Here is a 24,505-nt window from a genome sequence, read left to right as displayed (position 1 = left end):
TTTCAGGTTGATCATTTGGAATGCAGGATGCGTTTCCCTGTAGAAGTTGCTTGAACATGACACTTAGTCTCCCCATGATGTATTTGAAATAGAATATTAATAGCATTGACCAAGTAGAGAATGAGTATTAATATTAATGATTTGGTTAATTAATTAATAATAAGCCATCACCATCCTTGCCACGAAGTCTGTGGGAGCCTTGTAACTTGTCTCCCCCCCCCATTTTATTGTGCATTATAATTATACATAACAGTGGGATTTCTTATAATATATTCATGTACACAATAAAACAGGATAATTTGATCAACTTCATTCCCCAGTATCTTCCCTTTCCCTCACCTCCCTCTCCCTGATCCCCTTCTTCTATTCTACTGGTCTGCCTTCTTCTTCTTTTTTTTTTTTTTAATTTGTTCCAATTAGTTATATATGACAATAGAATGCATTTAAAAATTTTTTTTAGTTGTTGATGGACCTTTATTTTATTTATTTGTATGTGGTGCTGAGAATCGAACCCATTGCCTCACGCATGCTAGGTAAGCGTGTTACCACTGAGCCACATCCCCAGCCCTAGAATGCATTTTGACACATTTCACATAAATGGAGCACAACTTCTCCTTCCTCTGGCTGAACATGGTGCAGAGTCACACCAGCAGTGTAATCATACATATATATATGTTAATAATATCTGTCTCATTCTACTGTCCTTCTCATCCCCACAGCCCCACCCCTCCCCTCACTGCCCTCTGCACAATTCAGTGTTCCTTCATTCTTCCCTACCCTCCCACCACTATGGATCAGCATCCTCTTATCAGAGAAAACATGCAGCCTTTGATTTTGGGGAATTGGCTTATTTCACTTAGCACGATGTTCTCTGGTTCCATCTATTTACCTGCAAATGCCATGATTTCATTCTCCTTTAAGGCTGAGTAATATTCTATTGTGTATATATGTACCACATTTTCTTTATCCATTCATCTATTGAAGGGCATCTAGGTTGGTTCCATAGCTTAGCTATTGTCAATTGAACTGCTTTAAACGTCAATGTGGCTGTATCACAGTAATATGCTGATTTTAAGTCCATTGGGTATGGTCTTGCCTTTAAAACCCTTGCTCTCCTGTCGTTTAAGCTCTGTGGCAAGTTCCTCAGACCCTAGCTCTTCTCTGCCCACAGTCCCCCATGGCTCCCTGGCCCTCCCCACCTTGCTGACTTCACCTGTCTGCCCCCTTCTTAAGCTCATTCCTCTGAAGGGCTCAGCATTCTCTGTTTCTCTGCCCAGAGGCCACCTCCTCAGGTGATCTCAGATAGACCCCACCCATCACTCCTCTGTTCCTGCTTTATATTCCTTTATAACCCAGCTGCTGCGTTTGTTTGCCTGTGGGCTGTTGATCCCCTCACTAGAATGCCATCTGCACAAGGACAGGGACCTTTTGTTTACTGCTGTGTTTCCAACACTAGAAGGGCACCCAACATGTAATAGGTGCTCAGTAAATACTTCTCAGTGAATCAATGGATGATCTGTCTGCATCTGACCTGCAGCAGGTTATGATCTTTATGCAGAAGTTACCACACATTCCACACCCCAGTGCCAAAAATGAATTCCGTTCTCTCCTGAGTCCTTGGAATTTGAAAGCATAGGGACTTCATTTTAGTAATGAGCTCGATTACTCTGGAAACCAGGACTTCATACTATGAATTCTTGGCAAAAATAGGCATCCTTTTGCTTAGACAGTAGCTTCTCAGGGTTCTGAGTTTGGCAAAGGTTGGGGCGCTTTGGTCTCATGAATCTCCTGCTACCACTTTCACTAAGGCTGACCACGTTTTCTTGATTTCTCCGAGGCAATGTTACTCAGCCCTCAGCACGACTGACATTTTTGACCTGGTCATTCATTGTCGTGGGGATCCTTCTGTGCCTTTCAGGATGTTGAGCAGCATCCCTGGCTCCTGTCCATTAGATGTCACTCATAGAACCCCCAGCAGTGACAACCAAAATGGCCCAGACATTGCCAAGCACCCCTGGATGAGAACCACTGCTCCACTCTGTACAGGGTGCCCTCCTGTAACAAAGCATGATCCCCCTGCAGTGTCCACAGCGCGTGGCTCAGCTGCCCTCCTCTGGAGAGCTCTGTACTGCTGAGCTCTCTGCCCCCATGAGCACACTCTACTCTGCTACCCACAGTGGCAGCAGCTCAGCCACACGAGGCTATCAGGCATCTTCAAACATACTCTGGTTTGGATGTGATGTGAGGTGTCCCCCCAAAGCTCATGTGTGAAACAACACAAGAAGGTTCAGAGGAGAAATGATTGGATTGTGAGAGTCTTAACCCAATCAGTGACTTAATCCCCTAATGGGGATTAACTGAGTGGTAACTGAAGTGGTGGGTGTGGCTGGAGGAGGGGGGAATTGGGACGTGGCTTTGGGTATAGATTTGCATCTGGCGAGTGGAGTCTCTTTCTCTCTGCTTTCTGATCATGATGTGAGCTGCTTCCCTCCACCATACTCTTCCACCATGATGTTCAGCCTCACCTCAAGCCCCAAGGAATGGAGCCAGCTGTCTATGGACTAAGACCTCTAAAACTGTGAGCCCCTAAATAAACCTTTTCTCCTCTACAATTGTTCTGGTCAGATCTTTTAGTCATAGTGGTGAAAAAGCTAATAGAAGAACTGAGTTTAATTTTAATTTAAATAGCCAGTGGTGGTCTCTAGACTAGTGATGGTCACAGTTCAGCACATGGATTATTCCCCTTAGCAGAGTCTGAATCAGCAAATGGGGTGAAGACTGAAAGTTTCCATAAATCCTTGGGGGGGATACTGAGACCACACTTGGAGTAAAATGGTCTTGGTCTCTAAGGAGCATTTTTGTGCATACAAGTTGAGTATCCCTTACTTAAAAAGCTTGGGACCAGAAGTGTTTTGGATTTCAGATGTTTTTTGGAATATTTGCATATACATAATGAGAAATCTTGGGGCTGGGACCCATGTGTAAACACAAAATTCATTTATTTCATATATATTTTATATACAGGGCCTGAAAACAGTTTCATACAATATTTTTAATAATTTTGTGCATGAAACAAAATATTTTGGTATGGAAATTTCCATTTGTGATGTCATTGATAACCCCAAAGTTTGGGATTTTGAGGCATTTCAGATATTCACATTAGAGATGCTTGAACTTTATAATACAGAAATAACATTTCTGGCACCTGGAAGAGCTTGTTAAGGTCAAAATGCATAGTGTCAGACACATATTGGTTTGAATCTGTTAATCAGCTGGGTGCCCTAGGCAGTTGACTTAACCTCTCTGAGCCTCCATCTCCTCAGCTGTAAAACAAAACAGAGTGCATCCTGACCTTGTACTGAGACTTTGAGACAGTGTATTGGAAAGTACCAAGCCTAGTCCCTGACATGCACATCACACTCAGTAAATAGCACCGGTTTTTATTGACTTGTCTGAAGTAAAGACATTTTTTTCCTGCCTTTTGGAGTATGTCTAAGAACCACACATCCCAGAATCAAGAAGGATATTCTTTTGAAAAACAGGTCCTAGTGCCCAGCCCAGGACTGAATCAGTTTCTCATGGTGGGGACCAAGAAGCTTCATTCATTTTTCTAAACTTTGGGTAAAATTTATATAGCATATGATTAACAGTTGGCTTTTTTATTTTAAATTTATTTATTCTAATTTGTTATACATGACAGCAGAATCCATTTCAATTCATAGTATACATGTAGAGCACATTTTTCATGTTTCTGGTTGTACATAGAGTCACACCATTCTTGTCTTCATACATGAATGTCCATCTCATTCCACCATCTTTCCTACCCCCACGCCCCCTCCCTTCCCCACCCTTCCTTTTGCCCTATCTAAAGTTCCTCCCTTCCTCCCATGCTTTCCCCTACCCCCATTATGGATCAGCATCCTACCCCCATTATGGATCAGCATCCACTTATCAGAGAAAACATTTGGCCTTTGGTTTTGGGGGATTGGCTTATTTCACTTAGCATAATCTTTTCTATCCCCACTCATCTACCTGCATATACCATGATTCTATGCTCTTTTAATGCTAAGTAGTATTCCATTGTGTATATAAACCACAGTTTCTTTATCCTTTATCTATTGAAGGGCATCTAGGTTGGTTCCACAATTTAGCTATCATGAATTGTGCTGCTATAAACATTGATGTGGCTGCGTCACTGTAGTATGCTGATTTTAAGTCCTTTGGGTATAGACCGAGGAGAGGGATAGCTGGGTCAAATGGTGGTTCCATTCCCAGTTTTCCAAGGAATCTCCATACTGCTTTCCATATTGGCTGCACCAATTTGCAGTCCCACCAGCAATGTAGGAGTGTGCCTTTTTCCCACATCCTCACCAACACTTATTGTTGTTTGTCTTCATAATAGCTGCCATTCTGACTGGAGTGAGATGGAATCTTAGAGTAGTTTTGATTTGCATTTCTCTAATTGCTAGAGATGATAAACATTTTTTCATATATTTGTTGATTTGATTGGATATCATTTTTTGAGAAGTGTCTATTCAGGTCCTTGGCCCATTTTCTGGTTGGGTTATTTTTGTTTTGTTTTGTGTTTAGCTTTCTGAGTTCTTTATATATTCTAGAAATTAGTGTTCTATCTGTTATGTATGTGGTAAAAATTTGTTCCCATTCTTCGGCTCTCTCTTCACCTCACTGATTTTTTTTTTTTCCTGAGAAGAAACTTTTCAGTTTGAACCATCCCATTTATTGATTCTCGATTTTATGTCTTGCACTCTAAGAGTCTTGTTAAGGACATCGGGCCTAATCTGACATGATGAAGATTTAGGCCTACTTTTTCCTCTCTTAGGTATAGAGTCACACCATTCTTGTCTTTATACATGTACTTAGGGTAAAGATGTCCATCTCATTTCACCGTCTTTCCTACCCTAGGTCCTTGATCTACTTTTGAGTTGAGTTTTGTGCATGGTGAGAGATAGAGGCTTAATTTCATTTTGCTGCATATGGCTTTCCAGTTCTCCCAGCACTATTTCTTGAAGAGGTGATCTTTTCTCTAATATATATTTTTGGCGCCTTTGTCTAGTATGACTGTATTTATGTGGGTTTTTCTTAGTGTCCTCTATTCTGTACCATTGGTCCACAAGTCCTGTTTTGGTGCCAGTACCATGCTGTTGTGTTACTATTGCCCTTTAGTATAGTTTAAGGTCCGGTATTGTGATGCCACCTGCTTCACTCTTCTTGCTAAGGATTGATTTGGATATTCTGGGTCTCTGATTTTTCCAGATGAATTTCATGATTGCTTTTTCTGTTTTTATGAGGAATGTCATTGAGATTTTGATTGGAATTGCATTAAATATGTATAATGCTTTTGGTAGTATGGTCATTTTGACAATATTAATTCTGCTTATCCAAGAACAAGGGAGGTCTTTCCATCTTCCAAGGTCTTCTTTAAATTCTTTCTTTAGCGTTCTATAGTTTTCATTGTAGAGGTCTTTTACCTCTTTCATTAAGTTGATCCCCAAGTATTTTATTTCTTTTTTTTTTAAAGGCTATTGTAAATGGGGTGGTCTTCCTAGTTTTTCTTTCAGAGGATTTGTCACTAATGTACAGAAATGCCTTTGACTTATGGATGTTGATTTTATATCCTGCTACTTTGCTGAATTCATTTATTAGTTCTAGAAGTTTTCTGGTAGAATTTTTTTGGAATCTCTAGGTATAGAATCATGTCGTCGGCAAATAGTGATAATTTGAGTTCTTCTTTTCCTATCATATCCCTTTAATTTCTTTCATCTGTCTAATTGTTCTGGCTAGAATTTCAAGAACTATGTCAAATAGAAGTGGTGAAAGAGGACATCCCTGTCTTGTTCCAGTTTTTAGTGGAATGCTTTCAATTTTTCTCCATTTAGAATGATGTTGGAGTTGGCTGTCTTAGAGGACAAAAATGGTGCATTCACAGAGCTTTGCAATGTCATCTCAGCCTAGTTCCAAGGCTTTTTTTTTTTTTTGTACCCAGGGCCACTTAACCATTGGGCCACATCCTGAGCCCTTTTTTATATTTTATTTAGAGACAGGGTCTCGCTGAGTTACTGAGGCTAGCTTCAAACCTGCAATCCTCCTGCCTTGGCCTCCTGAGTTGCTGGGATCATACCTGGCCCCAGTGCATTTGCATCTCCTGGAAAGGAAACCCCTGACTGGTTAGCCATCACTCCCCATTCCCTTCCCCAGCCCCTGGCAACTGCTGATCTGCTTTCCCTCCCTGTGGACTTACCTGCTCTGATTATTCCAGATAAAAGGAATCATACAAGAATGTGTCCCTTTGTGTGTGACTTCTTCCACTTAACACAGTGTTTTCAAGGTTCATCCGTGTCTTCGTGTATGCCAATATTCAGTTCCTTCTTATTTCCAAAAAACAGTCCGTTGTGTGTGTTAGTGGACATTTGGGTCATTTCCACCTGTTTGGCTATTGTGACTAATAACTGGTAGCAGCATCTGTGAACCAGTTTTCGTTTGAGAACCACCTTCTAGTTCTTGGGAGCATATGCCTGAGAGCAGGATCGCTGGGTCACGTGTGTTTGCCATTTTGAGGCCCCAAAGCGTTTTCTACAGTGGCTGCAACATTTCCATACGGGGATGGGCAGGGTTTCCAGTTCTTCACAGCGACACCAGCGCTGGTTTCCTTTCTTTGGCTATGGCCAGTCTGGTGGGTGTGAAGGGTATGAAGGGTTTAAAGTTCCTCTCCATGGACACTAAACGTGGAGCAGTGTGGCTTTGGCGAGAGCTCACCCTTCCTTTTGCTGACTGAGCCTCTTTCTCCCAGTGTCCTGGGACTTGCTCTCACAGGTCTTTTGGACTGGGAACGGGTCAGGGACCTGGAATTGTTACTTCTTGTGTGTTCCAGTAGCAGATTTCTTGACACATTGGCTCATCCTCGTTAGTGAGGGTTTCTGGGGAGGAAGGGACAGTGCCCTCTTGGTTTGTCCTCGGAAGGTCTGGTCAGTGCAGATCCCTCCCCACCCTTGAGAAATCTCCTCATGGGAAGTGTCTCTACCTGTCCGCCTGGGGCTGGCCTGGAGGGCCCAGCATGAACTGACTTTGAACTCTCCCGTTTTGATAAAATTGAATGTGAAATTCGAAGTGTTACTGTGTAGGATAGCCAGACTTATTTTAATTAAAAATTAGAGATTAAGGCTGTATCAGTAGATGTGTCAGGCCAGTCTTGTGGCTCTGAGGGTGGAGGTGACTGGCCAGGGTAAGGGGTTGGGGGAGAGGCCGAACGGGGCACCTACTGAGAGGAGGAGTATTCCTCGTGAACAATGAGGATCTTGTTTCCCTCTTCCAGAATTTCCTCAAAATTAATCTCTGAGGTGAAAAACAGCATTGAAGTGATACATTGTACGCACAGGCAATGGCCGCAAGGTCCTCCTGAACTCCCTGAGCCACCACAGGCTGCTCTAGGACACAAGCCAAGGCCTCTTCTTAAGTCAGAGGTTCTCAGCCTTGGCCACAGTACAGCCACCTGGCAGGCTCTGAACACCCTGGTGGAACAGGTTTGTGGTGTGACCCAGGCATCTGCCTTTTAAAGCTCCCCAGATGCATCAGGACAGATGCTGTGCTGGGCCAGTGGAGAGTGGTGAAAAATACCTGACATAGTCTGCCCTATTAGAGCTTATGATCCAAATGGGGAGACCAACAGGTTAATCACATAAATAACTAAGGGCACCTGTGATAAGCGCTGGTAACCACTTTGGGGGAGTTGGAGACAACTCACAGATGCTATAACCTGAATTATGGACAGATGTTAATGAGAGAGCTAAGAAAGGAACATCCCAGCCAGAGAGGCCAGCATGTGCAAAGGTCCTGCAGTAGGAAAGAGCTTCAGGAATCTCAAGACCTGAAAGATTAGCTGGTTGGAGTAGTGAGCAAGGTGAGAGGCTTGAGGTTAAGAATAGAGCGTGTCTGCCATCCACTGTTGGCCTCTGAGTGATTTAATCTTGACAAACTCTAGGTGTTCGAGAGGCACTGGTATTGATGTGCAAGGCCCAGCCGTCTGTACTCTTGAATGAGCAGATGCAGGAAGGCTGTATCTGCCTATATCTCAGGAAGGCCTAGCTGGGGGCCTTTTTCTCTAGTGCATAAAAATTGTTCTTTTCTCAGTTTCTGTGGAACAGGGTAGGGTATAGGATCAAAAGAAGAGAGATGCTGGGAGTTGTCCTCATATTAAAAAGTTTCTGGGTCTCCCTTGAACATCAGATGTCCATACCAGGCACGAGGCACACAGCTGTAATCGCAGCAGCTTGGGAGGCAGACGCAGGAGGATCCCAAGTTAGAGCCAGTCTCAGCAACTTAGCAAGACCTGTCTCTAAATAAATCAAAAGGTCTGGGGACGTGGCTCAGTGGTTAAGCCACCCTGGGTTCAATCTCTGGTACCCCCCCCCCAAAAAAAAAATTATATGTCCTTCCATCCTCTCCGCAGAGGAGCACTCACTTGACAGGGGATGGTCCCCAAGTGGCTGGCGTCTACTGTTTCTCATTGCCCTGATCACCCTGAGCACTGTTTCATAGGTGCGCTGTAGATCCTGTTTCACAATTTAATTTTTTTCTCCTCCTCCTCCTCCTCGTTTTTCTCCCCCCGCCCCCCACAACCCCTTTTCCTTTTTAAAATCTGTGCCCATTTCTGATTTATTGTGGGTGGCATGGAGGGACTTCGTCACGCTTCATTTGGTCCTGCTTCCCCTTTCAGAAGCCCGTGGTCTGTATCCATGTCCCTCTCTGCACTGGCTGATGGGAAGTGAGCTGTTCTCTTCATTCCTGCAGTCTTGCAGCTCAGGGGAACCCTTCCTCTTTGATTTGAGCTTCTGTGTGCCCAGCTTTTAAATTTATTTATGTATTTGATTGCGGTGTTGGGGATGGAACCCAAGGCCTCACCAGGCCAGGACGCGGCTCTGGTCCTGAGCCACATCCCCAGCCCCTCTGCTCCTGTTTCTGTATGTTAATTGTTTCCCTCTTCATTCCTCCTTCACTCTGAGGGAGCTTCTGTCACCGCCATGGTGCAGAAGGGAACCTGAAGCTCAGACAGCAGTGTGGAGTAGAGGGAGATTTGGGCCTTGCCTGGTGGCTTGCAGGCTGTGGGCCCTTGGAGTCACACAGCCTTCCAGGCGTTTCCTCAGTGGTCATGTGGGAAGATGAGCAAGATTCCCACAAGGAGGTGTGGCGATGGGGTAGAGAGGAAGGACTTTGAGCTTCAAGACAGTTATATGGCCTTAGGCAAGTCACCTGTAAAATGGTGATCCCCATGGGGATTCTGCAAGATTTTTTAAAAATTACTTTTAGTTGTAGATGGACACAGTACCTTTATTTTATTTATTTATTTTGATGTGGTGCTGAGAACCGAACTCAGTGCCTCACCTGTGCTAGGCAAGCGCTCTACCACTGAGCCACCACCCCAGTCCCCTGCAAGATTGTTTTAACTGTTAGAGGCCCCAACTGAGAAGTCGCAGCACTATGCTTGGCCTTCAGAATGGGTTAGCTGTTCCATCTCCTTCACCATCTGGATTTGGCCCTTTGTCCCTGGGGACCTTAGTCCTGAGTGGGGGAACTGGAGCTGGAACTAGAACCCAGGTGTTCTAGCCCTGAGCTCCTGGGTGGAGCACTGGGAGCCCCCCACGTGGTATCTGGATTGGCTGGGATCTGTCAGTACAGGGCTGAGGATGCTTGAGGATGGAGACCAAGAAAGGGTGAGTCATCAGGACCCCTGGTCAGAGATGTCTGCCCCTCACCCTTGCCAAGCTGCTCCAGGACTGACGGGGCCATCCTTTGGGTTCCTGATGATTTTCACATGAAAGGAGAGACATGGTTGCCCTGCCCACTAGTGGAGTGGCAATAATGGCTGCTACTTAGCCAGGGAGCCAGCGAGCATGGGAGCACCTCAGTGTGGACCTGTGTCTCTTTAATCCTGGAGACCCCGGGCACTGCCAGCCCCGTTTTCCAGAAGAGGAGCAAGGCCATGGAGCTGGTGAGGGCAGGTCCAGCTCCGAGTCCAGGTCGCTTAGCTCCAAAGCCCATGTTCTCTGCTTGAAATTCTGTGACCTTCTTACGGTATCCTCCATGTGAGGCTGCTCCAGCAATAATTGTATTAATAGGATGCCCAGCCACGTCCCCAAACCCACACTCACTGTCAGTTTTATTTCAGCATTGACTGATTTTTACCCCTGGCCAAATAGAATTTAACCAAGTTGCCACTGTTGCAGGAAAGAAAAAAAAAATGGATAAGAATCTTAAAACTTGAAAAAGGAGGGCTAGTTGGCCCCAATTTTGGATGCCTTATGCCAGCCTAGGAAGAAGGAGAAGTTAACAGTTATTTCCCAAGGTAACTTCTTGGGTGCCTTTAAAATAAAAAAAAAAAAAAAAACACTTTAATGGCTGTGTTGACTACCACAGTGACTAGAGTTTGAAGTAAGATCAGGAACCAATGTGATCTTATTAAGGTCCTTCCTTCACAGGAAAGCTGCCATGCTCCTGCCTGTCACAGGCCCTTTGCACAGGATGCCCGTGGTACACACATCCCCCTTTCTCTGTATCCTTTCCCTCCTGCCCTCCCTTCTTTGATTCATTAATTGATTCTTAGGGCTTAAATTAAAAACTAACTCAGGAAACACACTGACCCTTTTCCATGCCAGTCTCCATTATATGTTAGGGTTATTTTTAATTTCTGATCTGTTAATGTTAACCTCCCCCACTAGACTCTAAGCCCCATGAAGGCAGGGAACACATTGATCTTATGTGATTCTTTTTTTTTTTTTTCTTTGTAGCTGTATATGGACAGAAAGTCTTTGTTTTATTTATTTTTATGTGGTGCTAAGGATCGAACCCAGTGCCTCACACTGCTGGGCGAGCACTCTGCCACTGAGCCCCAGCCCCAGCCCTCACGTGACTCTTGAATGCCCAGTGCCTCGTGCTTGCCTAGTACAATTTAGGTTCACAGTTGACTTCAGAGAGGTGAATGGAGCCACTGATTGGATGGATTGAGCTAGTTTTATTTTCTTTGCCTTCACTCTAGCTAATAATCTTTTCTTCTTGTAGGAAAGGAGGGTGGTAATGATCTGTGTATATGTCTCTCTTGAACCTCTTTGAAGAAGAATCCATCTTTAGAAACCTAGAGTCTATCCCTATACCTGACACTGGGTGAATGAGTAATAAAAGTAACTCTTATCCATGAAACCAGTAGCTCCAGGGACTCGGGCTGCTTCTGGGGAGCCTGGCCAGTTATTTTCATACGTTGAGGGCAAGGACGGTGAATTTATTCCTAGAAACTAAGTACATTCCTGCTTCTAACCCTGCTGTAATTTGGTCCCCCAGTGAGGTCTATGACTCAGTTGCCAGCTACCATATTGACTTATTTGTACATAAACAGTTTTCCCCCATAACCTTCTCTTCCGCCAACATTCAGAGATAATGATATACAATCTTTGTAACATTGCAGACACTGCTTCAAAAACATTCTGTTGCTATAGGAATGTTTGTGATGTGCTTATCGCTAAAATTTCATGAGCAACAAACTCCAAAATTGCAGATGATTTAGTGTTTGAAGCAGGGAGTGAGTGTCTGTGTGTTTGCATTTAAAAAAAAAAATACAAGCCTTTGAAAAGGGAAGTTTTCTTCTACAGAGTTATCTTCTCCTACAGTTGAAGATAAGAGCAGTGAGCACCTTCTCTTGAAGGTCCAGATGGGTGACAATGACTTGGAGTACCTCAAGCATTCAGGCAGGGGGCATATAAAGGCTTTTTTCTGGCTGTCACAGACAAAGGATTTCTCAATTAAAAAAAAAAAAATCATTTGTAGAGCATTAGCTGGAATGAACACCAGCAGCCCTCTTGACATTTTGAAAATGATTTCTTTTCTCAAATGTCCCAAGTCCATTTTAATAGGTGACTCTTTGTTCTCATATGCAGGGAGGTAGCCTAGGGTTGGGAAGTCCAAGGCCAGGGTGGACAGGGCTGCTGGGACAGAGCCTCACTCTTTGTTAGCTGAACCCATCTCCAGACAACCCCGCCACTCCCCCAAAGTCCTTGTGGGTTCTTCTTCCCACAGGGACGCCCCCTGAACTACTTTTCTGTAGTCCAGAGAGGGACTTTGAAATCATTTTTACTTCTGGCCTCCCTCCATGAACCAAGATGCCAGCCACATATCCTAGGAAGGTTGAGCGTGTGTCCTTAGCGGTCCTCATGCTGCTTTCTAAGCCACGATCCACAAGAGAAGGACAGAAACGGCGAGCAGACACTTAGCCACTTCACTCTGACTTGTCTCAATAGTCTGTTGTATCAAATAATAATTTTTAAAAAGTGGGCTGGCCAGGCGTGGTGGAGTGCACCTGTAATCCCAGTGACTGGGAGGCTGAGACAGAGGATGACAAGTTTGAGGCCAGCCTCAGCCACTTGGTGAGACACTCAGCAACTTGGTCAAAACAAGACAAAAAAAGGGGTGGGGATGTAGTTCAGTGGAAAAGCACTTCTGGTTCAATCCCCAGCATCCAAAAAAAGAAAAAAGTGGGCTAGTACTGTTTATGAATATCTTTTTATTTTTTCTATCAGTTCATTTTTATCATATTTCAGAAGCATATTTGTCTATGATGGGTGAGAAATTAAAACAAAATAGACCTTCATTGTGAATAGTTTTGAGAAGCCCCATGCTATGGTGCTTCTAAGCTGCCTCAGTGATCCAATAAAACAAAGAGGATAGTAGTGGATGAATTTTGGGAAATCACAGCACTTACCAGATTATATAGTAGTGAAACGTGTGCACTCTCCCCACTTCTTGGGAGCAAGGACTGCATCTGTCTAATTCATCTTGGTGGCCTGTTCCTCAGTGCCCGCCGGGCCTGTTGAAGGTCTTGGGAGAGGTTTGCCCAACACACTTCTGCCCGCTCCCCTTGTCTGAGGGTAAGGGCAGCCTTGGGACTTCCCTGGGCTTCCGGGTGGCATCCTCCATAGGACCATAGAGACAAGCTAAGAGCCAACGACGAGGAAATGATCTTTCCTTCTCCTTTCCCTCAGACCCAGGTCTCCTCTTCCCAGCCCAGCAGCATGAAAGCAGCATGACTGACCGGCCGCAGGAGAAGCCCCCAGAGCCAGGCCCCCAACTCAGCCCTCTGCTGCCAAAGTCAAGGTGAGCTTGCCTTCCTCCTAGGAGGTGGAGGAAGTTTCATTTTAACAAATTCTACCATGCTTTTGTGATCCCTTGTCATAGTGGGGTGTCCCAGAACGAGGGTGGAGTTAGTGCATAGCCTTGGATATGTGCTCTTCTTAGTGATAGAGTGGCCAAGGGGGCGCGGGAAGGCCTTGGAGCTGAGTGTCTGGGTGGAGCTCTTGTTCCTTATTCCACCTTCGGAATCTGGGACTTGGATGGGTCTTTTAGGGAATGTTGGATGAAAGAATCTGTAGAGTAGAACAGAATTAGAGACTGTTCAGTCCACAGTTTGAGACTCCTAGTACATGCCAGACAGACTCCTGTCCCACTAGACAAAAGGGACATTAGATCATGAGCCAGGCCCACTGCAAACCAATGTTGGGCTGTTACTTGTTGGGAAATTCTTCCTAACATTGGGACAGATGTTGCCTCTCTGGAACTTCTGTCTGCTGATCTCTGCTTTGCCAAATGGAACCACAGACTGACCTTTCAAAGACTTTTCCACATGCCTCTGTCTTTGGATTTGGAGATGGTTGGCATGCCTGTGACTCTGCTTCTTGGGTTTTTGGGGGGGTACTAGGGGTTGAACCCAGGGATGCTTAACCACTGAGCCTCATCCCCAGCCCTTTTTCTGTATTTTATTTAGAGACAGGGTCTTGACAAATTGCTTAAGGCCTCACCAAGTTGCTGAGGCTGGCCTTGAACTTGAGATTCTCCTGCCTCAGCTTCCTGAGATGCTGGGATTACAGGCATGTGTCGCCACTTTTTTTTTTTCTCTCTTCTAGAGACTGGTGCCAGTCACTTTTTCCTCTCCTCCCCTCCATGTTGGAAGGGGCTTCGTTAACTCCATGGTCTGCCCTGCCACTTGCCCACTCAAGCCCTGTCCTCAACCCTAGAGTCATTCATTCACTATTCCCTCTTTAGGGACTATTGAGAGCTTCCTTTGAAACCAAGAATGTGCTGGACCCTGGAGATACAGCAATGAGCAAGAAAGACAGGGTCTCTCTGTTTCCTAAAATGAAATAGATTGGATTCTTGGAGACAGTTGAAATCAGTTGAATTACTTTTGTATATTCCTTCTTTATCTTTTCAATTTTTTTCTTTCTCTTTTGGTGCTGATTGAACCCAGAGGTGCTTTACCACTGAGCTCAGCCCCAGTTCTTTTTTATTTTTAAATTTTGAGACAGAGTCTCAATAAGTTACAGAGTCTTGCTCAGTAGCTGAGGCTGGCCTTGAACTTATGACTCTCTTGCCTCAGCCCCGCAGGTCACTGGGATTACAGATCCCAGTGAGCCACCATCTCACCATTCTTCTGTGAATCTGGAGTCATTTTCCTTTGGCCTAAAATAAATCCTTCCATGTTATCCTTTGGTGGGGGACTCTTGGTGGCACACTCTAGGGATTTTTTCACTTTGGTTTTTGTTTTTTGTGGGTGGAAAAATATTTTTATTTTGTTCTTAGTTTTGCAAGGTGGCTTTCCTTATATCTGTCTACACCATTGGAGCCATTGTTTCAAAGCCTCTGGCATTGAGTGTTGCTACTGAGAAGTTGGCTGTCAATCCAAATGCTGTGGTCTGACACTTCTCTCTGGCTACATTAAAGCATTTTATTTTCTTTGGTGTTCTTCAGGATTCTGATGTGTCTGCATGTAAATTTGTCTTTATTCTGCATGAGTTTCATTGGGATTCCTAGAGCTAAAGATCCCTATCTTTCAACAATTTAGGAAAGTTCATTTCTGAAGTTCAGTTCCCTTCATTTCTGAGTATTGCCTCTTCCCGCTGTCTGTGTCCTTCTGGAACCTCGGGTAGACTCACGTTGTCCCTTCCCACTCATCTCCGTGTCTTGTAACCTCGGTACTGTACTTTTCATCTCTTTGTCTCTCTGTGTTGAACTCTGAATAATTAAATAATCTCTTCCCAGATGCCCTTCAATAGATGAATGGATTAAAAAAATGTGGCATTTATACACAATGGAGTATTACTCTGCATTAAAAAATGACAAAATCATAGAATTTACAGGGAAATGGATGGCATTAGAGCANAAAAAAAAAAAAAACAGATGAGCAAAACCAAAAAAATTTCTTAATATAGCTGACTTGAGTTGCCACTTCTGATAAAGGTCAGGGTTGGGTAGGAGCAGGAGTAAGCAGGGTTGAGAGGAGACTTTCCCACATATACACTGTAACCCTTCATGGAAGGAAATGACCTACTTTTGATTGATCTCTCAAGGACAACAAGGAAGCACTGGGAGGAGACCAACCTGACTTTGCCAAGTCAAGGGGAAGACACTCATCCCACCTTTGATTTTCCACAGCCTTATAAGGGAGGCACGGTTGTTAGCTTGGGCTTGACTTGAGTGTGTTGCACTCAATTGCTCTGGTGTATGACCTTGAGAGGAACCAATACTCTAATGTGCACCCAGAGGCTGCACTTTTCAAAGCTTTGCATTAATTCCCCCCACCACTGTCCCCCAAGAGTGTCCACTGTACAGCTGTCAGAGGTATCGTGCAAAGAGAGCACTGGAAGCCAAGTCAAGCTTGAATGGTTCTGTAGTGACAGATTTTGACTTCCTTGGGGCTCATGAGCTATTGGAATCAGATAAAGATCATTCTGAGGACTGGGGATGTGGCTCAAGCGGTAGTGCGCTAGCCTGACATGCGTGCGGCCGGGGTTCGATCCTCAGCACCACATACAAACAAAGATGTTGTGTCCGCCGAGAACTAAAAAATAAATATTAAAAAATTCTCTCTCTCTCTCAAAAAAAAAAAAAAAAAAAAAATCTCTTAAAAATCTGTCTTCTCGTTAGTTCAATTATTCTGGGTCTCAAATGCGGTTTCATCCATCCATTGAGTTATTTTCTTTCTTTATTTGTCATTTCTAGAAGTTCTGATTTTATTTTTCAAACCAGCTTAGTGATTTTTCTGGTCTCTCATTACTTGTACATATTTGGAGACATTTAGACATTTACTTCTTTGAAATGCTAAATTAGCTAGTTGGAAATGTTACAGTCTCGTGTCTGGCAGTTCCAGGGTCCTTGAGGTCTGCTTCTGCGACCTGTTGTTTCTGCTGGCTGGGTTCACATTTCTTGTTTTTTTGTCATTGCTCATTCTCCTTGGAACTTTATCTTTGAGAACTGTTTGAGGTGTGGTTTGAAGTTGGTTTTTCCAGAGAAGATTTGCTTTAAGTACTGCTGTGTTTTTTTTGTTTTGTTTTGTGTGTGTGTGTGAGTGTAGGTGGGGGGTGGGGGACTAGGGGGCACCAATAAAAAAACTGCTTTAAATTAATTAATCTGCTTCACGATTTTCTGGCCACACAAGTAACATAATTCAGACTGCAAAGCTGTGTGAAGTCCAGTTTATGGTTCCAAATTTTCAGGAGATTATTTTCCCAGCCCAACATCAGGTTCACTTGCAGTTCTCTCTGTGCTGTGGATTTTTTTTTTTTTCTCATTGAGAATGGAGCCACTTGGAGTCTCAGCTTTATGGGTCTCTCTAGGCTTTGACGCCTGTGCAGCTATCATTGGGAAACTTAGACTCTTCAGGATTCAACGGAAATCCACAGAGCCAAAAGCCTTCAGGGTAAAGGCCAGTTTTGGTACTAGCTTACCTTCCAGGGGTCCTGCTCTTGTTATTACTAGGTTGTTTTTTCGTTTTTTCCTCTTTGGTTATTGTCTTTGAATAATCTTTCCATTTATACCAACTGTCCACATGTGCATTACAACCTTTACATTTATTTATTTTTTTATCTAATGGATTGGTTGTTTCAATTAAGAGGATGGAGTCATCCACCATATTGCTGGATGACATTTATCTAATTTCTTGTCCACAGTGGCCCTATTGGTTCACACAGAAGAGTGAACCAAACGGGCCAGGGTTGTCGCTCAGTGGAAGAGCGCTTGCCTAACATGTGTGAGGCCCTGGGTTCAATCCTTAGCACCACATAAAAATAAATGAATAAAATAAAGGCATTGTGTCCATCTACAACTAAAGATTTAAAAAAAAAATGAATAAAAGCTCAGAGAGGATGTAACCAGCACAGCCACCAGCCTAACAGGACAAGAACTGGGAAGAAGTGTTTCCCTCTCCTCCCACCTCTCCCCTCCCTCAGGTAGCTGTTGACCATTTGCAGGGCTCATAAAGAATATGAGTCTCTGCCAGGATGCTTTAAATAGCTGGACAGCTTTGTAAAATTTGTTTATGGCTCTATTGTTTGTCTTCCTTGAGAGAGGAAATGGCGTCTGCATATTTTGTGGTTTGTTTCTCCAGCATCACCAGCAACGTTCCTGCTGTGTTCCACGCTGTGAAGGGTTCCTGGACCCAGAGCAAGGTCCCAGTCCTCCTCCTCCAGACCCTCACTGCCTCTCCTCCCGTGCTGCTCTCCCCTCCTCCTACTTTGTCTCCGCCTTGTCCCTGTCCCGCCCTGTCCTGCCTGCCTTTGGTTTTTCTGTTTCCCACCCGTGTGCCTTTCCTGGAGGGGAGCCTACCAAGCACTCTAGTTGGACATTTGGGCTTTGGGGGACAGGGAGAAGGAGCTGAGATTGACCCTGGCTCCAGCTCTTGCTAGCTTCACCTCCCTAAGCTTCAGTCTCTCCTCTGTCACCTGAGGGCAGTGGATTAAATGAGATAATTGTAACTGGGAGCTTGGACGTAGTCATAAGCCCTCTACCATCCTGTTATTAGGACTGAAAACAGAGAGCTCCAAGGCCAGGGCTGTTGTTCAGTGATGCTTTTAAATGGCCATAGCTGTATTACAAAATGGAATGCAAGTGGAGACGGGCATCGGGTGTACCTGAGGGACTCCCAGCTTCATTGTTACAGTTCAAGGACTGGAGTATTATAAAAAAAAATCATCTGAGGAGGCAGGCACAGGGGTATAGAAGGGTAGTCCCAGCCAACTCAGGAGGCTGATGCAGGAGGATCACTCAAGCCCAAGAGTTTGAGACGAACCTGGGCCACAGAGCAAGAGCCTGCCTCAAAAACAAATAAAATGAAATAATCTGAGGGAAGACAGAACATAAGTCAGGCCACTGTTTGCAGAGGATCTAAGTCATGGGTTCTGGAGATGAGGCTGAGACCCCTGTACTCCAGGATGACTATGATGGGGCTGGAGCCAGGAGATGCCACTCACTGTTAACGTTTCCCTTGTGGGAGCCCCCAGGTCAGGGTACAGCAGTGACGGGAGGGAGAGAAGGGTCTTCGACATCCATTTACTTCCATTCTTTTCATTTTTATTTATTTTTTGATACTGGGACTGAACCCAGGGGCACTTTGCCACTGAGCTACATCCTCAGTGTTTTTGTTTGTTTGTTTGTTTTTGTTTTGAAACAGGATCTCATTAAGTTGCTGAGGATCTTGCTGAGTTGCTGGGATTACAAGTATGCTTCACCATACCCGGTTCATTTCTTTCCAATCTTATAGTTGACATGAGACTTTTTACTTCACCTTCTAGTAAGTGGCTTTATATTGCTCCCAGATTTGTATCAGATCACTTCCTGATTTGATATCTATCAAGCAGCAATTCTTATCTCAGCACCTTCTATTTATTCATAGTGACTCTAGGCTCTATAGAGTGGGCAAATAGTATTTAAAATGTATAAAGTTGCTATGAAACTGTAAGTCCTTTAAAAAATTAGTCTGTTAGCTGAGCACAGTGGCACACGCCTGCAGTCCCAGTGGATTGAGAGGCTGAGACAGGAGGATCCTGACTTCAAAGCCAGCCTCAGCAACAGCAAGGCGCTAAGCAACTCAGTGAGACCCTGTAGGCTCTAAATAAAATACAAAATAGGACTGGGGATGTGGCTCAGTGGTCGAGTGCCCCTGAGTTTAATCCCCAGTACCTCCCCCCACCAAAAAAAAACAAAAATTAGTCTTTTAATAAAACAAACTGTAACAAAAAAGGACATAAAGGATAAAACATCTTTGTAAGACTGTCAGGCATTCAGAGTAGATTTCCAAGGAGGGAAAGCTGTGCCATGTGTGGTCAGGAAGGCTTGCTGGAGGAGGAATTTTGCTGGTTCCATGGGACAGACAGAGGTGGGCGGCTGCAGTAGGGGCCTGGTGCATCCTGGGTATTCTAGTTGTGGAATCTGAGGTTTAGAGGTGAGTGTTCTTATAAGGCAGTGAGACCCAGCAAGGTGCTTCCAGCCTCACAGATGACCTCTACTGACCTTCTTAAAGAACTATCTCCCATAGTAGAGGGAAAGCCCTAGAAGTACTGCAGTTAATATTTGACTGTGTCACTAGGCTCCTGGCTGAAGGACACGCCGCTCTTGAATGGGTTTGTGTAGGGCATCTGTCTCTCTATCTAAGCTTCAGTACATCGGGGCCACCAACACATCTTTGTAAAACAGGGATTGGCATCTTCCTCTGAAAGTTCAATCTGTGAGTACCAAAAATTATTTGGAGCCAACCAGCTGTCTTCTTTCTCCATGTGTTTGCTTATGTTTGGAAGGGCAAAGGTTGCTAGGGAGCCTGAGCGTGGAGGTGGTTGGAGTAGGGACAGGCTTCTTGCTTTCTCTCTGGGCTCTAAGATGATGTCCCCTCAGACCAAGTGGCCAGGCCTGTGTGCTTGGGGTTAAATGCCCAACCCCCAACAGCAAACCTCAGCCTCTATTAACAGCCTCTATGATGATTCATGCTTCCTGCCCCTCCTCATCTAGTTACTCAGAGCTGCTAGCCAGGATTGATTACTTACAACATCCAACTGGCCTTGCTGGGGGAGAGGGGGACTCAACTGGTAGGTTAAATATTCTGCACTGGGTGACTCCCTGGGGCACGTTCTCTTTGCTGATGGTACAGTGAGGGGTGGCCTTACATGCAGATGTTGAAACCAATCAGGGAATCAGGACACATCACATCTGGGCTCTCTGAGGAGTTGGGGGTGCTGGAGTTATTGTGACAGCAGGTGCCCCGGGCACAGGGCTCCAGTGCTTTCAGAGTCACATCAAAGATGATGGAAATATGTTCTAAACTGAATCATTTAGTGCTGCTTTGGAGATTGGCCATCGGCTCCTTCTCACTGATGAGCGGTTTCCCTTCTAATAATATTTTAATCACCTTTATTATACTGTTCATGTGCATTATTCTATATTTTTAGTTGCAGCATTATAGCTAGAGCCTAAGTCTGCTCTGATACCCTCCCCCACTCTCTCCTTCCCTCTTCCAAAAGATGGCCGAACAGCCTGAAGTCCAGAGGTCCTGTTTCCCAGTGTCTTTCCCCGCATAGGCTGGATCTTGAGAGATCACTAAGGTATCTGGGGTGGGAAGTGCTACTGCCTCAATATTCTGGTGCAGGATTGCTGCATGTCCTGGGACAGGGTCTGGGGAGGTTCACCTCAATGAGCCTTAGCCAGTCAGAGACAGGGGAACATTGGAGCTCACTGGGTCCCTTCACCTCCTCATTCTGCAGAAGTCCGAGGTGCCAGGAGGGGAAGTCATTTGCCCAACTAGGTCACACAGCTGGGCTCCTTTTATGTTTGGTCTGAGTTATCTTTTTTTTTTTTTAGTTGTAGTTGGACCCAATACCGTTTACTTCATTTTTTAAAATGTGGTGCTGAGGATTGAACCCGGGGTCTCACAAGCCCTAGGCGAGGGCTCTACTGCTGAGCCCCAGCCCCCCGGGTTATCTTAATATGGGGTTTGCATTTCCTGGATACACAGCAACTGGGTGGGGGGTGGGGAGGAGGGCAGGGGAAGTGGGCTTAAAAGAACACGTCTGAGAATGTATAAATTTCCTGTGGCAGGGAGATAATCTGAGAGCATGTAATCAAGAGGAGAGGGGGAGATTTGGTTTGGTTCCCAAAGCCCAAGAATGGAGGGGGAAGAGGGGGCAACATGAGTACTATGGAGAGAAAGCTGGGGCATTTTTATCAATAAAATAGAAACAAATAGGAGTTTGCTCTTTGCATCCCAGTAATATCTTCTTGTCTGTGTTCTTAGAAAGCACTTACTCATGCATGTGAAGGCTTAGGGCTCATCCTAGAAGCAGTGGTTTGTGGCCCTTGGAAGCCCTGAGGCCTGGGACCTGGTAGGTGCCCTGAGATCTCATCTCCCTGGGTTGGCCTCTGTCAGCACATGGGACCTCTGAATATCTCTTTCTCCCTGGGACTCCCATAGCTCAGCCTCAAATGAGAATACAACTTCTTGCTGGAACTGCCTCATAGGGAAATAATTACCCCCAAATCGTTAGGAAAGGGCTGGCCCCATTTTTTCTTTTCTAAAGTCTGGCAGACTGGCAGGAGCTCTGAGGGAGTCAGGAGCTTCTGCCAGGGAAGGCCACAGAGGCCACTTCAGACCTGCTTCCCTGGGATGGCCCTGCCAGGCTGTGTATTGCAAGGTTCTCAAAGAGGCTGTCATTGGAGGACATTCTGCAACCAATTGTAAGGAAATGGTGACTACATTGCCAGTTTCCTGGCATCTGAGATCTGGGACTCTTGAAACAGGAAAACAGGTAGAATATTACCTTCTCTGGTATCATGGAGGGTCTACAATGACACCAGAGTGACTTCTTAGTTTTAAAGATGTCAAAACTAAGGCTCAAAGGACTTTAATTTTCATTAATGATAACCACGGGTATTGTTGTGCTTTCAATGGCCACTAAATGACTTCTCTTTTCCTCTCCTGGGGGCATGAGCTGCTTGACAGCTGGACCCCAGAGAGCAAAGCCCCATCTCATTACCAGTAGCTCTAAGTTGGAGCACTCAGCCTGACCCGTGGCCACACTCAGATTCGCTCTGTGTCCCCCCTGAATTGCATTGACCCATGTAGACCCGTAGGCCCCAGGGAGCTTCTTGTAAAAATGTGCAAGTCACGTGGGCTTGTGCTTTCTTCTGGTTACTGCTCTGTTTAGTGAATGCAATTGAATCTTTCCATGATGCCTCTGAAGCTTTATTCTGGATCAGAGTGAAAGTACCCTGGTGCACTGGTGCTTCCAGAGGGTACTGGGCTAAGCCAGGTCATTGATCCCTGTTCCAGAGCACCCCTGGCTCCTGAGTTTCTCTCTCTCTTGCTTCTTATGTCCACTTCTGGCGCTTTCTGCCCCAGCACCATTCTGTTAATTGAAACAGAGGGAGGGTGAAGGTTGCCCAGGAAACAAATAACCAAACCAAAGCCATCACAACTGAGTCACTGGACCTAATCTAAACTATACTCATGTCAAAGTCAAACAACCAAAACCCCACCCAGGCTGCACAACTGCACCTCCCCAGTGGGTGCCATGTTTGTCCCGTACCTTCTTGTTTAATCTTCACACGAATCTGGAACAATAGTGTCATTCTTTTACAGATGTCAAAACCAAGGTGGGATGGGTCTGCTGGGGTTACTTGCTTTTCTTGTGCAAGATTGGGATTTGAACCCTGGCTTCCAGCTCCAGAAGCAATGTTCTTGAGGTTTGACATGTGAGCCATTGTTTTCTCCTTAGAATGTTCCAGATAAGTAAAAAATTATCCACATAACCGGAGCTTGGCCCCGTAGGCCTAGAATTTTTTTCTTTTTCTTTTCTTTCTTTCTTTCTTTCTTTTTTTTTTTTTTTGGTGTATCACTTCCCACTTTAAGTTCATGTCTCAGTGCCTAAGTGCTGGAGGGTTGAAGGTTGCTAGGAGTGACGGCTAGATTCCTGGGGCATGTCTGTACTATGGTATAGATCAACTCTGGTTGCCCCTTCAAAAGTCAAAGATAAAAGCTGGAAGGATCAAGCAAGGGGGAAGTAGCCTCATGCTAAGAGAAATGCAGCAGGCAAATAAGGGAAGCTGCCGAATATTAGAGGAAGCCTCATCCTTCAGCATTGGGGGGCTGAGGGCCTAGCCCTTTGTCACCAATGGTGTGACCATACAAAGGTCATCCCTCAAGTGTTAATTTCCTCATCTTTGAAACAGAGAAAACACTTCTGACCTCGCAGGTTTGTTGTAAAATAGTATGTGTCCATGTGCTTTATATAGTGCTTTCTAGAATGTTTCTGATGGCCATGAGGACATGCACACCTCTCACAAATGCCTCTATGTCCCCTACTGGAGTCGGAGGATGTGTGGCTGTGACCTAGGGAGACTGGTCTTCCCTTAGCTCCACTGATGTCAAACAAACCCTGGGGTCCCCAGAGTTGAGCACTCTGCACCTCTGCATCTGGGCATCGGGCTTCACCTCCCAGGGCCGTTAATGAGGCGGAGCCATGAGCTTTTTGCTTTTCTGTCCAAAAACAGAAAGGAAAGAAGGAGAAAAGTTAATTTTCTTTAACTTGTGGCTTTCCCCCCATCCCCTTCCCTGTGAGTGGGATTGCCACTTAACTTTTTTTAATTAAAAATAAAATGATGTTCTGGGTGATGAAACATAATATTTTGACATGTTGAACTGACAGTTGATGGGTGTGTTGTCAATACACCGTCACCACAGATCATCCTCCCAGGGTTGACAGGGAGTGTGTGTGTGTGTGTGTGTGTGTGTATCTACTTGGATGATTTAGGGTGATTGGGGAAGGGTTCGTTGACCCTTATCAGAAGCGGTTCTTGTGGAAGATGAGCCATGGGAGTGGGTTGACCCCTCGGAGCAGGAGGGGGCAGCCTCCATTGCCAGCTGAAGCAATCTGCTGTTTGTTATGGAAGCAAAAGCTCTCCCCATTCCTGGTCCCTTTCTTCCTCCCTGTGACTTGGGCACCCTATATGTGCAAGGGGTCATGCCAACTCCTAAAAACAGCTGAATGAGACACTCCTTCAATGAGAGGCCAATCTAAAGGACAAAGCAGACAAAACAGTTGGGAATGATGTGGTAGGTGGTCTGCATAGATGGGACAGGCCCATTCTGGAGAATCTGGGCATTTTTCCTGCCTTCTTTAGCACCTTTTTTTCAAGGGGACACATAGACCTTTTCGGACCTTGGAGCCCTCAGGGTAGCGTCCTTGGGACAGCTCCTGTTGTAGGTCTCCAATGAACCTGAGTGTTCCCAGTACTCCAGTCTCCCTTTCCAAGACACCCAGATGTCACCTTGCCATTCTATCTCTGTACCCGACTCCATCACAAAGTCCTGTCAGGCTCCCTCCAAAATATCCCTCCATCATGTCCCTCATCTGAGCTACTTAGTGAAACCATAGCAAAACCAAGTGTCCCTCCCCTCACTCACCCTCCTCCAGCATAATTTCTGTTACCAGGGATGACAACCTACAGTCCATGGGCCTGATCCAGCTTCTGCCTGATTTTGCCCATGAGGTGTACATCATTTTCACAGATGAGCATTTGATGATATGGAAGCACTGACCTTGACCCTAATGAAATAAAATGTAATCCCTCCAAACAATTCTATTTTCCCGTTAGTAAATCTAGTACCAAAAAAAAAAAAAAAAAAAAAAAA

General features: G+C 45.0%; 1 protein-coding gene across 1 annotated transcript in view; it reads left to right on the top strand.

Annotated features, from left to right (window-relative positions):
* The window catches only part of Trerf1 (transcriptional regulating factor 1), a 136,302-nt gene that overhangs the window by 52,528 nt on the left and 59,269 nt on the right, over positions 1–24,505 (top strand). The window contains exon 3 of the mRNA XM_048805727.1: positions 13,041–13,152. The gene's annotated coding sequence lies outside the window, so the exon portion shown is untranslated. The remainder of the gene's footprint in view (positions 1–13,040; positions 13,153–24,505) is intronic.

Source organism: Marmota marmota, unplaced genomic scaffold, assembly GCF_001458135.2.
Source record: "Marmota marmota marmota unplaced genomic scaffold, marMar, whole genome shotgun sequence".
In the NCBI taxonomy this organism is placed as follows: domain Eukaryota; kingdom Metazoa; phylum Chordata; class Mammalia; order Rodentia; family Sciuridae; genus Marmota; species Marmota marmota.
The sequence above is the reverse complement of the archived record's forward strand: the minus strand, read 5'-3'. Positions and strand labels throughout refer to the sequence as shown.